The sequence below is a fragment of the Hyla sarda genome, chromosome 1 (genome assembly GCF_029499605.1).
Source record: "Hyla sarda isolate aHylSar1 chromosome 1, aHylSar1.hap1, whole genome shotgun sequence".
Classification (NCBI taxonomy): Eukaryota; Metazoa; Chordata; class Amphibia; order Anura; family Hylidae; genus Hyla; species Hyla sarda.
This window is the reverse complement of record NC_079189.1, coordinates 469974294-469989349: the sequence shown is the minus strand read 5'-3', so window position 1 is coordinate 469989349 and position 15056 is coordinate 469974294. Positions and strand designations below refer to the sequence as shown.

General features: G+C 40.0%; 1 protein-coding gene across 2 annotated transcripts in view; it reads right to left on the bottom strand.

Moving 5' to 3' along the window:
- The window catches only part of WSCD2 (WSC domain containing 2), a 448279-nt gene extending 434009 nt beyond the window's left edge, over positions 1–14270 (bottom strand). For both annotated transcript variants that reach the window (XM_056536750.1, XM_056536758.1), the window contains exon 1: positions 13691–14270. The gene's annotated coding sequence lies outside the window, so the exon portion shown is untranslated. The remainder of the gene's footprint in view (positions 1–13690) is intronic.
- Between the last annotated feature and the right edge of the window lie 786 nt (positions 14271–15056).

The following is a 15056-nucleotide window of genomic DNA, read 5'->3' as shown; positions in this document are numbered from 1 at the left end:
TTGCAGGCTCATTGAAGGGGGATCTCAAACAGGTATAAAATATGCCATATGTTCTAATAGGAATTATTGTGCTGGGACACTTTTATGTAGGGGATCATTGTTGGACTAAAATATTGTAGGTCATGAATGGAGCAAAAAACATTGTATGTTAACCTGCTATTTAAAGGGGTTCTCTGGTGCTTACACATCTTATCCCCTATCCAAAGGATAGGGGATAAGATGCCTGATTGCGGGAGTCCCGCCACTGGGGACCCCCGGGATCTTTCACGCGGCACCCTGTTTGTAATCAGTCCCCGGAGTGTGTTCGCTCCGGGTCTGATTACCGACGACCACAAGGCCAGCGGCGTGTGACGTCACGCCTCCGCCCCCGTGTGATGTCACGCTCCGCCCCTCAATGCAAGCCTATGGGAGGGGGTGTAATTGCTGTCACGCCCCCTCCCGTAGGCTTGCATTGAGGGGCGGAGCATGACGACACACGCCGCCGGCCTTGTGGCCGTCGGTAATCAGACCCGGAGCGAACACGCTCCGGGGACTGATTACAAACGGGGTGCCGCGTGCATGATCCCGGGGGTCCCCAGCGGCGGGACTCCCGCGATTAGGCATCTTATCCCCTATCCTTTGGATAGGGGATAAGATGTGTAAGCACTGGAGAACCCCTTTAAGTTAAAAAGCAGTTTAAGGAAGAGTGAGTTATTCTGTCTTTGATGTTGGGTATCCCAATAAAAGTCTATTGAGGCAGAGAAGCATGGTGGCTCATTGCTGGCTTTGCAGCCCTGGGGTCCTGGGTTCAGATTTTACCATGGGAAATATATGCATAGAGTTTTTATGCTTTCCTTATGTTTCTGGGGGTCTCCTTCCTCTCTCTAAAACTTACTCATAGTTTAGTTGGCTTGCTATGCCCTAATGGGTCTGGGACAGGGTTGTAAGAATATGAGCCCCTTTTTGGGACATGACTCATGTAAATAGTAACAGAATATGCTGGCATTAGTGAGCAGTAAAGAGGTGATATGATTTCATCCTCTCTGGATTTTTCAAGTGTTTTGGGACATAAACATTAAATACCAAATTTAATGAGTTTTTCTTGGCATTGATTTATAGAAAAAGACATATGTTCGCTACAAAGTGGTTTACATGCATCACTATTACAAAATGCTAAATAACTTTAAATATCCACGTCCTTCAAACCTGTATTTAGAAAAAAAAATATTTGGCAGCAAGTGGAACCTTAGTTTGTAAATCCATCAGCTTTGGATTAATTGCATTGGTACAAGGAGTGAAAGACTAATTTCAAACCCAAACAGAAATGCCCAACTGTGTCCATGTTTAAGCTAGGTTCACACTGCAATTCACAGAGATCTGGCAGCTTGCACTTACCAGATCCCTTTACCCAATGGAGGCCAAAGAGTGTAATAATGGCCTCCAATTGGGACGTATATGTCAAGATTTGCTAGATTGAATAAGACAGACTATCACACTGTTTCATCCTTCTGGATCCCTTAAAAAATATATATTGTGATGTATACATATTTTCAACATGGTACCCTATGTATGAGGAATGCCACTAAGTGTGATATCTTATAGTTATACATCAGTAGTATACATTGAGCACACCTCCTGACGTCTAATGGACATTGCTGACACAGTGTGCCTTAGACTTAGCATGAATAGTGCTGTTCTTAAACCATTCCTCAAAAATTCAATTTGTACTGAAATCACAGTTCTTTTGCAGACTGCAGCAAGTTTGATACAAGTCACCTCCACCCTTATACTTAAAGGATGAAATGTTTTGGACAGCAACCATCTCTAACCACTGAATCTTATTTAGGTAATACTTATTTTACAATAACCACTAAATCTTATTTTGGTAATACATATTTTACAATATCCACTGAATCCTATTTTGGTAATACCTATTTTATAATAACTTTGTAGGCTTTCGAGTCTTTAGTTGATCAATCTCAAAAAGGCATAAAAAATATTTTAAATTCAATACAGTTACACAATAAAACATACCAAAAAAGCCCAAAGGTGAAAGTAATAAATACATTTTATTGGCATTGTACATGATTTAAAAAAAAATAAAAAGTCAAGGACAATTTTGACAAGTTGGAAGAAAAAGATACTGCACAATATTGCAAATAGAAGAATATAACTGTTTTTGTCTCAAATTTGACTTGATTTATTAAATTACCTAAATTTTGTTTACTGAATAGAAACTAAAACATGATTTTACTAGTGTGTTTTGATTTTCTCATTTTATGGCATCTGCAAAAGTTTGGGCACCCTGCAGAGTTAATATCTTGTACTGCCCCCTTTGGCAAGTATAGCAGCTTGTAAATGCTTTTTGTAGCCAGCCAAGAGTCTTTCAATTCTTGTTTGAGGTATCTTTGCCCATTCTTCCTAAAAGTCTTCCAGTTCTTTGAGATTTCTGGGCTGTCTGTCACACACTGCTCTTTTAAGGTCTATCCATAGATTTTAAATTATGTTGAGGTCAGGAGATTGTGAAGGCCATGGCAAAACCTTCAGTTTACGCCTCTTGATGTAATCCCCCGTGGAATTGGAGGTGTGTTTAGGATCATTATCCATTTGTAGAAGCCATCCTCTCTTTAACTTCAACTTTTTCACAGATGGCATCAAGTTAGCATACAAAATTTGCTGAAATTTTATTGAATCAAATTTTCCTTCTACTCGTGAGATGTTCCCTGTGCCACTGGCTGCAATACAACCCCAAAGCATGATTGATCCCCGCCCATGCTTAACAGTTGGACAGAGGTTCTTTTCATTAAATTATCTTCCCCTTCTTCTCCAAACATACCTTTGCTCATTCTGGCCAAAAAGTTCAATTTTAACCTCATCGGTCCACAGAACTTGTTTCCAAAAAGCATCAGACTTGTCTATATGTTCATATGCAAAATTCAAATGCTTATTTTTGTGGTGAGGACATAGAAGAGGTATTCTTCTGATGACTCTTCCATGAAGACATGGGGGACATTTATCAAAGCATTTAGTAGGTTTTTTTTTTTTGCTTAAATTTGTCGCAAAAAAGTCGCACGTGCAACTATGCTCTTTTTTCTGCAACTTTTTGCATGTTCAGTGTCCTAAGCAAAAAATAAAAATCTTGCTTACCAAAGCAAAAAGTAATTTTTGACTTGCAGTGATCAGAGATTTATTAAGTGCGAAAGTCGCTAAAAAGTCGCATCGCATGAAAAAACCTACTAAATTTACTCCAGCTCAGACATGGAGCAGAAAAAGCCACTACCAAAGCAAAATAAGTAAAAGTGCTTAAGTGAAAGAAATTTATCAACAGGCTGAAAGCAGTTGATAAATAAGTCGCACATAAGCAAAACAATTGTAAGAAAAAAATAACTAAACAAAGGAATACATAAGCAAACATTGATAAATGTCCCCCCATATTTGTACAAGTATCTCTTTATAGTGGAAAAGTGTACCACAACTCCAGTCTCTGTCAGATCTTTCTGGAGGGATTTTGCAGTCAAACGTGGGTTTTGAATTGTTTTTCTCACAATCCTGCAAGCTGTTCTGTCTGATGTTTTTCTTGGTCTTCCAGATCTTGCTTTAACTTCCACTGTTCCTGATGACTGCCATTTCTTAATTACATTCCGAACAGAGGATATTGACATCTAAAAACATTTTGCTATCTTCTTATAGCCTTCTCCAGCTTTGTGAGCGTCAACTATTTTCAGTTTCAGATTTCTAGACAACTGCTTAGAAGAACCCATTGTGCTGATTGTTGGGGCAAGGTCAGATGAGTCTTGGCATTTAAAACCTTTGAGATTGACATCACCTGGTCTACCCAGATGATGATTGAGAACAATCCATGACACTGGCAGGTCTCAGCTTTGTAAAGGGGGCAGTGCATGTTATAAATTCTGCAGGCTACCAAAACTTTTGCAGACGCCATTTTTTTGTTTTCTGTTATTTTGAAAGTGTAAATGATGGAAATAAAATCTAACTTTTGTTGACATATTACAAGTATATATACGTATATGTAAAAGTGCGCTAAGAGCCTACATTGACCAATGTGTGCTGCTGCAATCCTCTTTTCTGTATACTTTGTATCTGCCACAGCAGTGTGCACCCGTGTATTAGGCTGTGGTGCTGGCTATTTTTCTTTTTGCTTGTATTTACAACTCAGGGGGAATGGCACCCTCTTTAGCTGTGCACCCCTCCCCCTTTCTCACAGGTGGTGTTTTAAATTGTATATGGATCCAGCATGTCACCCAGTCAGAGGCTATATGCCCAGCAGAGGTGAGTTGGTATCTGAGCGTTAGGCTCAGAATTTGTGCTAGGGTCCCATCCTAAATGAGGCCACCTCCCCGTGGTGGATGGGGGACACGTTTTGATCAAAAAGTGCGCTAAGAGCCTCCATTTTTTGACCTATGTGTGCCGCTGCAATCCTCTTTTTTGTATAGTTTGTATCTGCCACAGCAGTGTGCACCCGTGTATTGGGTTGTTGTGCTGGCAATTTTTCTTTTTGCTTATATATATACACACATACAAATGTTTTGCTAAACATGTTTATTCCCTTTGTGTGTATTGGAACTAAACCAAAAAAAGGGAGGAAAAAAAGCTAATTGGACATCATTTCCAAACTCCAAAAATTGGCTGGACAAAATTATTGGCACCCTTAACTTAATATTTGGTTGCACACCCTTTGGAAAAAATAACTGGAATCAGTGGCTTCCCATAACCATCAATAAGCTTCTTACACCTCTCAGCCGGAATGTTGTACAACTCTTCCTTTGCAAACTGCTCCAGATCTCTCTTATTGGAAGGGTGCCTTTTCCCAACAGCAATTTTAAGATCTTTCCACAGGTGTTCAATGGGATTTAGATCTGGACTCATTGCTGGCCACTTCAGAACTCTCCATCGCTTTGTTGCCATCCATTTTGGGGTGCTTTTTGACGTATGTTGGGGATCATTGTATTGCTGTAAGAACCAAGATCTCGGACACAAACCCAGCTTTCTGACACTGGGCTGTACAGTGCGACCCAAAATCTGATGTTAATCCTCAGATTGTGATGCCTTGCACACATTAAAGGCACCCAGTGCCAGAGGCAGAAAAACAACCCAAAAACATCATTGAACCTCCACCATATTTCACTGTAGGTACTGTGTTCTTTTCTTTGTAGGCCTCCTTTTGTTTTCAGTAAACAGAATGATGTGCTTTACCAAACAGCTCTATCTTGGTCTCATCTGTCCACAAGACGTTTTCCTAGAAGGATTTTGGCTTGCTCAAGTTCATTTTGGAAAAATGTAGTCTTGCTTTTTAATGTCTCTGGTTCAGCAGTGGGGTCCTCCTGGGTCTCCTGCTATTGCGTTTCATTTCATTTAATTGTTGACAGATAGTTTGCGCTGACACTGATGCTCCCTGAGCCTGCAGGACAACTTGAATATCTTTGGAACTTGTTTGGGGCTGCTTATCCACCATCCGGACTATCCTGCATTGACACCTTTCATCAATTTTTCTCTTCCGTCCATGCCGAGGGAGATTAGTTACAGTGCCATGGGTTGCAATCTTCTTGATAATGTTGCGCACTATGGACAAACGCAAGTCTAGATTTCTGAAGATGGACTTGTAACCTTGAGATTGTTGATATTTTTCCAAAATTTTTGTTCCCAAGTCCTCAGACAATTCTCTTCTCCTCTTTCTGTTGTCCATGCTTAGTGTGGCACACACAGACACACAATGCAAAGACTAAGTGAACTTCTCTCCTTTTTATCTGCTTTTAGGTGTGCTTTTCATATTTCCCACACCTGTTACTTGCCCCAGGTGAGATTAAAGGAGCATGACATGCTTGAAACAATCCTATTTATCCACAATTTTGAAAGGGTGCCAATAATTTTGTCCAGCCCATTTTTGGACCGAAAAATGTGATTTTGAACTTCCGTAGAAAATTTGAAAACATTTTCATATTATTATAAGCCTTCTAAAGTCGTAAAAATAAGTAAAATAATGTTTAACAAATGATGCCAGCATAAAGTAGACATGTTGTGGATGTGAATTAATAACTAAATTTATTTGGCATGACTATATCTCTTTTTCAATTTCTCACAATATTTTAGAGTTTTTCACAAAAATCGCTTCATGTATCAACAAAAATTTACCACTAATATAAAGTACAATATGTCTCGAAAAAACAATCTCTGAATCACTTTGCCAGGTAAAAGCAGTTCAAAGTTATTACCACTTAAAGGGGTACTCCGCCCCTAGACATCTTATCCCCTATCCAAAGGATAGGGGATAAGATGTCAGATCGCCGGGGTCCCGCTGCTGGGGACCCTGGGGATTACTGCAGCAACACTATGCCCCCTCCCATAGACTTGTATTGACGGGGGCGGGCCGTGACGTCACGAGGGGTGGAGCCGTGACGTAACGATGCTCCAGCCCCTGTATTGCCCGTCATTACGTGCAGAGCGAACTCGGTCTGCGCAGTAATGATAGCGGGTATCATTACTGCGCAGACCGAGTTCGCTCTGCACGTAATGACGGGCAATACAGGGGCTGGAGCATCGTTACGTCACGGCTCCACCCCTCGTGACGTCACGGCCCGCCCCCGTCAATACAAGTCTATGGGAGGGGGCATGGCGGTCATCACGCCCCTTGCCATAGACTTGCATTAAGGGGATGGGCCGCGATGTCATGAGGGGCGGAGCCATGACGTCACCATGCTCCGGCCCCAATATCTCCCGTCATTACGCACAGAACGAACTCGCTCTGTGCAGTAATGATGATGGGGTGCCGCAGCGGCAATCCCAGGGTCCCCAGCAGTGGGACAGTGGCGATCTAACATCTTATCCTTTTGATAGGGGATAAGATGCCAGGGGTGGAGTACCCCTTTAAAGAGACACATGTCAGATTGTAAAAAATGGATTGGGTCATAAAGGCCAAAATTAGCTGGGTCATGAAGGGGTTACTATGGGGAAGCCATCTTGCCTGAGCGGTTTTATCAACATTTACAGATATCATTAACAGCATGTTCAATGGACGTAAACATTAAAATAGTCTGGCAGAGAGCCTATTGACATGAATGGGATAGTTTACTAGGAACATCCTGTGACCTGTGCAGTGGTCATTCTATAGAAAGGGGGAGGCTGAGTTCTGAGTTTTAGCTATTATGAATGATGTCACCTTGCACTGTAATCCTGTTTATCAGTACAGTTCCACAGTCCATCTTTTTAGTACAGTGTAGCATTATCCAACATACCCTAGACAAGTTGATCTTAGCTGTAGACCAACTCATTTCTTCTGTTCTCTGGCAGTGTTCACACACCTGTGAGATTAGGTCAAGGACTGAAACACACCACCAAACTGGAGTATGGCCAGAACCTTCAGTCACTCCAAAAACCTGGAACCAAATTCCAGTGTTACAGAGATAAGAAGCCTCAGTGATACAAACCTCCAATCCACCAATTTACCAGCTGCTTTCCTACATATCCCTACTCCACTTCTCCATTAATATGACATTTACCTGGTCTATGTTCCGCTACGTCAATAAAGTCCTGTAATGCCAGGAACCAATGTGTTATCCTAGCATTATTCCCTTTATTTTATTTTTATGGAGCATGGTCAGAAGCGTACATTTTCTACCTAGCAGGTAATACCTGAGAGATTCTAGTGTCCACTGTTTTGGGAGACACTCTTGCTCTAAAATTGAATAGGTTTTTTCACAAGAGTTGAGTTTTCTGCTCTGGTACATGACTGGATACTCTACTATACCTGTTAAAGGTGTTTTCCAGTAGGATGGGAGAGGGGTTTAATAGAATGCCCTGTTTACATTACATAAAAAAATAAACCTTTATTTACCATTAACATTCCAGTGATGCCTTTGTTGTACTGCTCCGGTCCCCGGCTGCGATCTTTTTCCTTTTAAAAAACATGACACTTGGGCCCAGAGTGATGTCCCTCACAAGCATTGATGGGATGAGGGCTTTCTGACACTCTAGGCCCAAGCCATGCTTTTTTACAGAAAGAGGATCGCCCCAGGGGAACGTTGCGGGGCACTGGAAGCACCGGGGGAGTGCTGGATGTAAGTAAAGGTTCATTTTTTTTTTATAAGGTAGAATGGGCATTCTTTTAAACCCCCTACCTGCCAGATAGCCCCCTTAACTTCTTGAGACAGAACAGCCCCTAGTCCAACCCCTGAGACATCTGTTAACCCTTTTGAAAAATCAGGTACTGCACTGGTTCAGCATTGGCTGTACCAAAACAGTTTTCAGTTCATTGAATATCTTTTTTTGCCAAAGGGGACCATTATATCATCATTGACTTTTTCCTTTTGTAAGGTCAGTCAACAGGGCTGCAACACTGGCAAAGTCAGACACAAAATGCTAGAAATACCCCACAATTAGTGTTGCTCGCGAATATTCGCAATGCGAATTTGCAAATATTCGCGAATATAGCACTATATATTTGCAATTATGAATATTCGTTTTTGTTTTTTTTCACAGTACACATCACAGTGATCACCCCTCTCTGCTTCCAGCTTGTGTGATGTAAAGAAGGCTCTAATACTACTATGTGAGACTGGCGCACGTATTTTCGCATTTGCGAAAATTAGCATATGCTAATTTTCGTATATGCGAATGTTTGCTTATGCTAATTTTTGCATATGCTAATTTTCGCATATGATAATTTTTCTCATATGAGAATTTTTTTCTATGCAAATTTTCGCATTTGCGAATATTACGAATATGCGAATTTAGCGAATATATGACGAATATTCGTCCATATATTCGCGAAATATTGTGAATTCGAATGTAGCCTATGCCGCTCAACACTACCCACAATGCCCAAGAAAGCTCTTACCTGTTTTTTTGTAAGAGGACATGGCCAGTTTTGTATTGCTTCTACTTTATTAACTTGAGACTTAATCATCCCTCTTCTCACAAAGTAACCTAGGTATTTAGCTTGTTTCATCTTATATCATACTTTTCTGGGTTGGCAGTAAACCCAGCTTCTCTGGGTTCTAGTCCAGACTGAACCTTACTTAAACGACTTTTCAATCTAGGCTTTAGATGACAATGTCCTCTAAGTAGGCTGCTATATGCTGCTGGTGGTAAATCAGAATTTCATCCATTGCCCACTGAAATGTGACAGGGGCTTCTTTTAACCTAAAGGTGTCCTCACATTCTATGTGGAAAAGAGATAAAAGAGACAGGGAGAGGATAGCGCCTCGCGTAATTCAGTGGGATAATCCCGGTCCGCAACCCCAGTATTAGTGGTACTCACCTGGGGTATAGCTTGATATGTGCATATCTCCCCTCCGTATGGGGTCAGATGGTCTCTGGCTGCAGCCTGCAGGGTCCAGCCGGGTCCTCGATGAGAGATCGGCAATAAACTTGTGGAGTGATGCAAAAATTGCAAAAAAGTTGGTCTGCAGTGGCGCTGCCTGGCTGCAGACGTCTGTGATGACTGGATACAGACCCGAGCCTCTCACTGCAGGAGCTAACGCATTTCACCATGGAAAAGATACTATCTAATGTGACTGCAGCCTAACAGGAAGCGACATTGAAAAACAAAGGGGAGAAGCTTCTCCCCTTTGTTTTTCAATGTCGCTTCCTGTTGGGCTGCAGTCACATTAGATAGTATCTTTTCCATGGAGAAATGCGTTAGCTCCTGCAGTGAGAGGCTCGGGTCTGTATCCAGTCATCACAGACGTCTGCAGCCAGGCAGCGCCACTGCAGACCAACTTTTTTGCAATTTTTGCATCACTCCTCACATTCTAGAAATAACCATCCAGTGTACGAAAAGCTTTTGTTTTCCCTCAAGCCTCTTTTGCCAAAGATATTTGTCAATACCCTTTTGTGAGATTGAGGGTGGTTAAGTGTATCACTGGACATAACCTTTCAATTAACTCCCCGATCCTGGACACAGTATAGGCATCCATTTTTAAAACCTAATTAAGTTTCTGAAAGTCATTACAGAAGCCTTGAAAACTTGAAAAAACGGCAGAAAAAAATGCTGGAAAAAGTCGAATGTAAAAAAAAAACTTATATTGTGAGGAAGCCTCTTAGGCCCTACCTTAGGTCAGCTGTCATTAGATAGCAGAGCACCTGCTCCAGATACTACAGGACAACTGTGCAGCACTTAATCTAGAGCGCTATAAAAATATGGCTCTCTAGTCCAGGGACCCTTTGTGGCCACCATTAAAAGGCATATAGGTTTTTATTGAGGGGTTACATTTCTTATTAATCAATGAATTTCACTATAATATAAAGTTAGTTTAGAACAAAACCTGTTTTACAGTATCCACATTACAAAATACTAGCATTCTGCTATTACCAATGACTAATATATGGTGCATTGGTTAAGATGGTAAAATAACATTTTACTTTGTTTGTGTCCATCAGCAAAAAATCATGGCATATTTTACAAACTGACTCCAGCTTCTTAGTCCCAGTGCCAAGCATACTATTCAATTCTATGTGTGCGAAAACCATTGGTCAGTGCCATTAATAATTCACATCCACTAACACCTTTTCAGATGTCCATCCAGTGATCCAATGTGCTGCTTTCAGAGTCAGTTCAGGTTGAAACTAGGCAGATCTCTCATAATAGCTGCTGTATTGTGTGGGCTCCTCTGTTGTATTATCATGGGATGAAGTAATGATGAATGGTAATGAATGAAGACAAAAGCTATATCAGTATGACATTTTGACAGCTGTCAGTTACTACGTTATTTGGGTTTGATATGTGATGTTAATGTTCCTATCCATTCCGTTAATTTTCTAATGAAAAATATCACAAATGTCGGTAACCCTTCAGGAGTAGTAATCTTGCCTAAAAAATAAAATGTTTCAATATACATTGATCAGGAGTAGTAATCTTGCCTAAAAAATAAAATGTTTCAATATACATTGATAGATATCTACTAGTTCTGGTTTTCAGCAACTCTGTTCTCCAGTCATAGATTTTTTTTTCTTTTTTTTACTTCTTATAATTTATTTCCATAGTAGGCAGGTAGATAGATAGACAGACAGACAGACAAAAAAATAAAAATAATAATGATATATATATATATATATATATATATATAGATATATATATATATATATATATATATATATATATATATATATATATATATAAAAAGAAAAATAATAATAATATATATATAAAATAAGAAAAATATATAGATAGATAAACATGCATATGCTTGAAAATGGCGGTGAGAGATCGCCGAAACGTTGTTTTCTACATCATGGAATAAATTCACAGTTTTTGGATTACATCATCGTGGTGTGCTGCCTTTATCCATTGCATATTTAGGAAGAACCGGACAACCGAGGTTCAATAGGCTTGCACCCATTCCACTATTCTGGATGTGCTGCTTTTTATGAACTTTCTAGATAGATAAACAGATAGAATGGAAAGGATAGATAGATAGATATGAGATAGATAGATAGATAGATAGATAGATATGAGATAGATAGATATGAGATAGGTAGATAGATAGATAGATATGAGATAGATAGATAGATAGATAGATATGAGATAGATTGATAGATATGAGATATATAGATATGAGATAGATAGATAGAGAGAAAATGGGTAGATTATGGTAAATAGAGGCACTATGTAGTACTGTATGACATGGATTATTTTATACAGCAGCAGATAAAGACTAGATCTGCCGGCATAGACTTACCTCCATACATAATGAGGGAGGCAAGTCTGCAAATGACAGGCATTATTGATGAGCATGCACCACTAGCGAAATCCTGTCATATTATGGTATATCACACCTAATCCTTGTCATATTATGCCAGTAATCCACTTAGTGTCTGACCGGGGCTGCAGCTAAAATTTGTGGAATTTGGTAAGGCCACCCTTTCATTGCCACCAGTACTGCCACTCGTGTAGGAGATGTCAACTAAGAAAAAAAATTGACTTGAATGGCATAAAGTTGAAAGCACAGAACATGTCACCATCAAGTCTACTCATGAAGACAAAAAGAATTAAAAATGAGGAGTTGAAGAACAGTTTCTATAGGTGAAGCATTATATTTCAGCATTTCATCAAAGGCAGAAGGATCTTATGCTGACAGACAACACAGCACTGTGTAAACTTTGCAATATAGAGTCGCTATGACTTCACCAATGGTAGGTGCTGTATTAAAATCTATTTTTAAACTTCCCTTGTGCATTCTATGGACAAGCAAAGTTTATCTAATACAGTCACACTCATGCAAACTAATGGAGCCATACTTTTATTAAATATTTATGCAAAGTAAAAAAACGACTGCACAATAAATGCACTGTACGCTATGCAACGTGCTAATGAAATGCTGCCTAGTTGTTCAGATCATTCCCATGATCACGGTAAATCAGACTACTGTTCCATGAATGCAGAAGGATTGTGAAATGTTCGGGCTGCAGGAATATATAAAACTAGCCTTGCTTAAACTACATTTTCTGCAAGGATCAGCTAGAAGCAGAGAGGAAAGATTTATGAAGAGCAGTGGAGCATTAAGCAGCAATCTGCCCATTGATGTGTGCTGGAGGGTACAAGACAAACTCTGAGTTGTAAGGGTTTAACTGGTCGCAGTACTTGCCCTGCTCACCTGTCGTTCAACCATCTGCCTCATTCTGTGACACTGCTGTAGTGGCCATGAAGCTAACTAGCATGAAACTTGCCTGCCTAAATCTACGACCATTTAAACCGATTTCCGTCCTATTCACTACTGTAACAGATGTCAAGCTACTCTATTAAAAGTCCCTATATTTCAGCAGCATTTGTGCAATGACCTTTAAAGCATGGATAATGGAATAGCTTGCTCCACTTCTTTAGGTAGCTGTTGTATGAGCACTGTATAAGACAGTGTTACCCAACCAGGGTGCCTCCAGCTGTGGCAAAACTACAACTCCCAGCATGCCCGGACAGCCTTCGGCTGTCCAGGCATGCTGGGAGTTGTAGTTTTGCCTCAGCTGGAGACACACCAGTTGGGAAACACTGGTATAAGATGTAAGTGATAGTGTTGAGCATGAATATTCGTAATGCAAATTTTGATTGCAAATAGAATATAGTGATATATATTCGTAATGACGAATATTCATTTTTTTGTTTTGGTTTTTTTCACATGTAAATTTTCGCATGGAAAAAAGTGAACGGACATAGCGAATATGCGAATTTCGCGAACATAGGACAAATAATCGTCAATATATTTGCGAAATATCGCAAATTCGAATATGGCCACTGCCGCTCGTCACTAAGTAAGTGATAAACCCTGTAGAAGCTTAAAATTCAGAACACAGGTATGGAACACCCGAGACTGTTACCCTTCAGATCTACAAGATATGAATAGAACACAGCTGTATGACTGAAGAGGTAGATACATAGAAACATTTCACCCATCACAACACTGTAGACTTAGAGTTCATCAAATCTTGACAAACAGGCTGCACATTACACATCTGGGCGCTCAATTCTCCCATCCTATAGAGAGCACATATTGACATATTTTCCTCTGGACTGACCCATACATTGATTCTACCATCTGTCCTTAAAACACTGGGGATCACTGAGCTATAGCCTAGCTATACATCAGATGGGTTGTAAAGTTTGCCCAGGCAGAGTTCTTGTCTGGCTTTCTTATGTTAAGCTTCCACATTTGGACACCATGGTTTTTAGGATTAGAAGCACATTACCAATGCCTGCCCCCCTTACCTGTCAGGTTTTGCTATCCAACTCCACAGTCAGCTACTCAGCTAGCAGTTTCTGTCTCCTTTCTCCAAAGGCATCCCGGACCTTTAGCCTGTAAATTGCTGCATGATATTAGAGGTGAATGGCATAAGCTGTCCACAGCCTGGCTCCTTCATGTCTTGTTCAGGGTGAGAGCAGGATTGTGCAGCAGCTTCAGCAGTTTGAGCTTCAGAAGAAGTCGAAGCTCAGAGGATGTGAAAGCAGCAAGTCTGCAGAAACCTCTCCTAGAAATCCCCAGGTTCGGAATCCAGAGAATAGCTGTCCATTCTAGCGGTGCTGAAGAGGGGGATCCCACCTCACCTGAAGACCTCCTGGAGGCAGCTGATGAGACTGGAGGTCTCTCCCAACCTGTCAAGATAGTAGTCAGTGTTGTGCTCTAGCAGTACTGTAAGGCTCCCTGATCTCCCTTAGTTAACATCTCTATCCAGATCTCTCCTTGCTGCAGCTCCACTCAGCTGCACTATATTCAAAGGCCCACAGCACTGCCTACTGCTTAACTCATTAACTGCCATTTGTGCTGGTGACTGTGTTATCCCTGCCCCTGCTTCATTCTCAGCATACACTGTACTTTATGGCTCCCAGGACTATTTAAATGCTGGATGCAATTAATATTCAGGAAAACGCATAAGCTATTATATCTTGACGATGTGATTTCCTTTTTAAACTAGACTATTTATACACACACACACTATTTTATGTTAGGTGATTATTTATTTATTTAATTATTTATTTTTTTTCATTTCAGTATGCAGCAAGGAATTTGTCTGCACAATTCTAAAGATATTTTGGCAAAAATGCAGCAATAAAAGCTCCATTAAGTTGTTGGCAGATCTTGGTTCTGTGACTGCCTCCAATGAGTTCCACTGCTGATGAAATTTGCTGCTGTACTCCAAGTCCTATTACTATCGAATACTGCACCTCCGCACTTTATATGAGACACTAATGCAAGAAAAAATGTATCAAAATCTCATCCACAGCAACAATCAATTCCATTTGTTTTGTTCACAGGGGGATTTTATAGAAGTGTTACATAAGTTTTACCGTATTGTCTGTAGAAGGAACAAAGATGGCACACCAATGGGTCATTTTAATATTTATCTCATGTTATCTCATTTAAGTTTTGAATGTCAAATTTAATTTTAAAAGATAATTGTGAATATCATTAGTAATATATGGACAAATATAAATTTCAGTATTTCATGTTATTTTGAATTTGTTTCATTTGTTTTATAAGACATTAGTAGGAATCCTTCTGTTGGTATTGTTTGTTTACAGAAAATATTGTTGTTATGAAAACAATAAAACATATGTAACTCGTCAATCATACCAA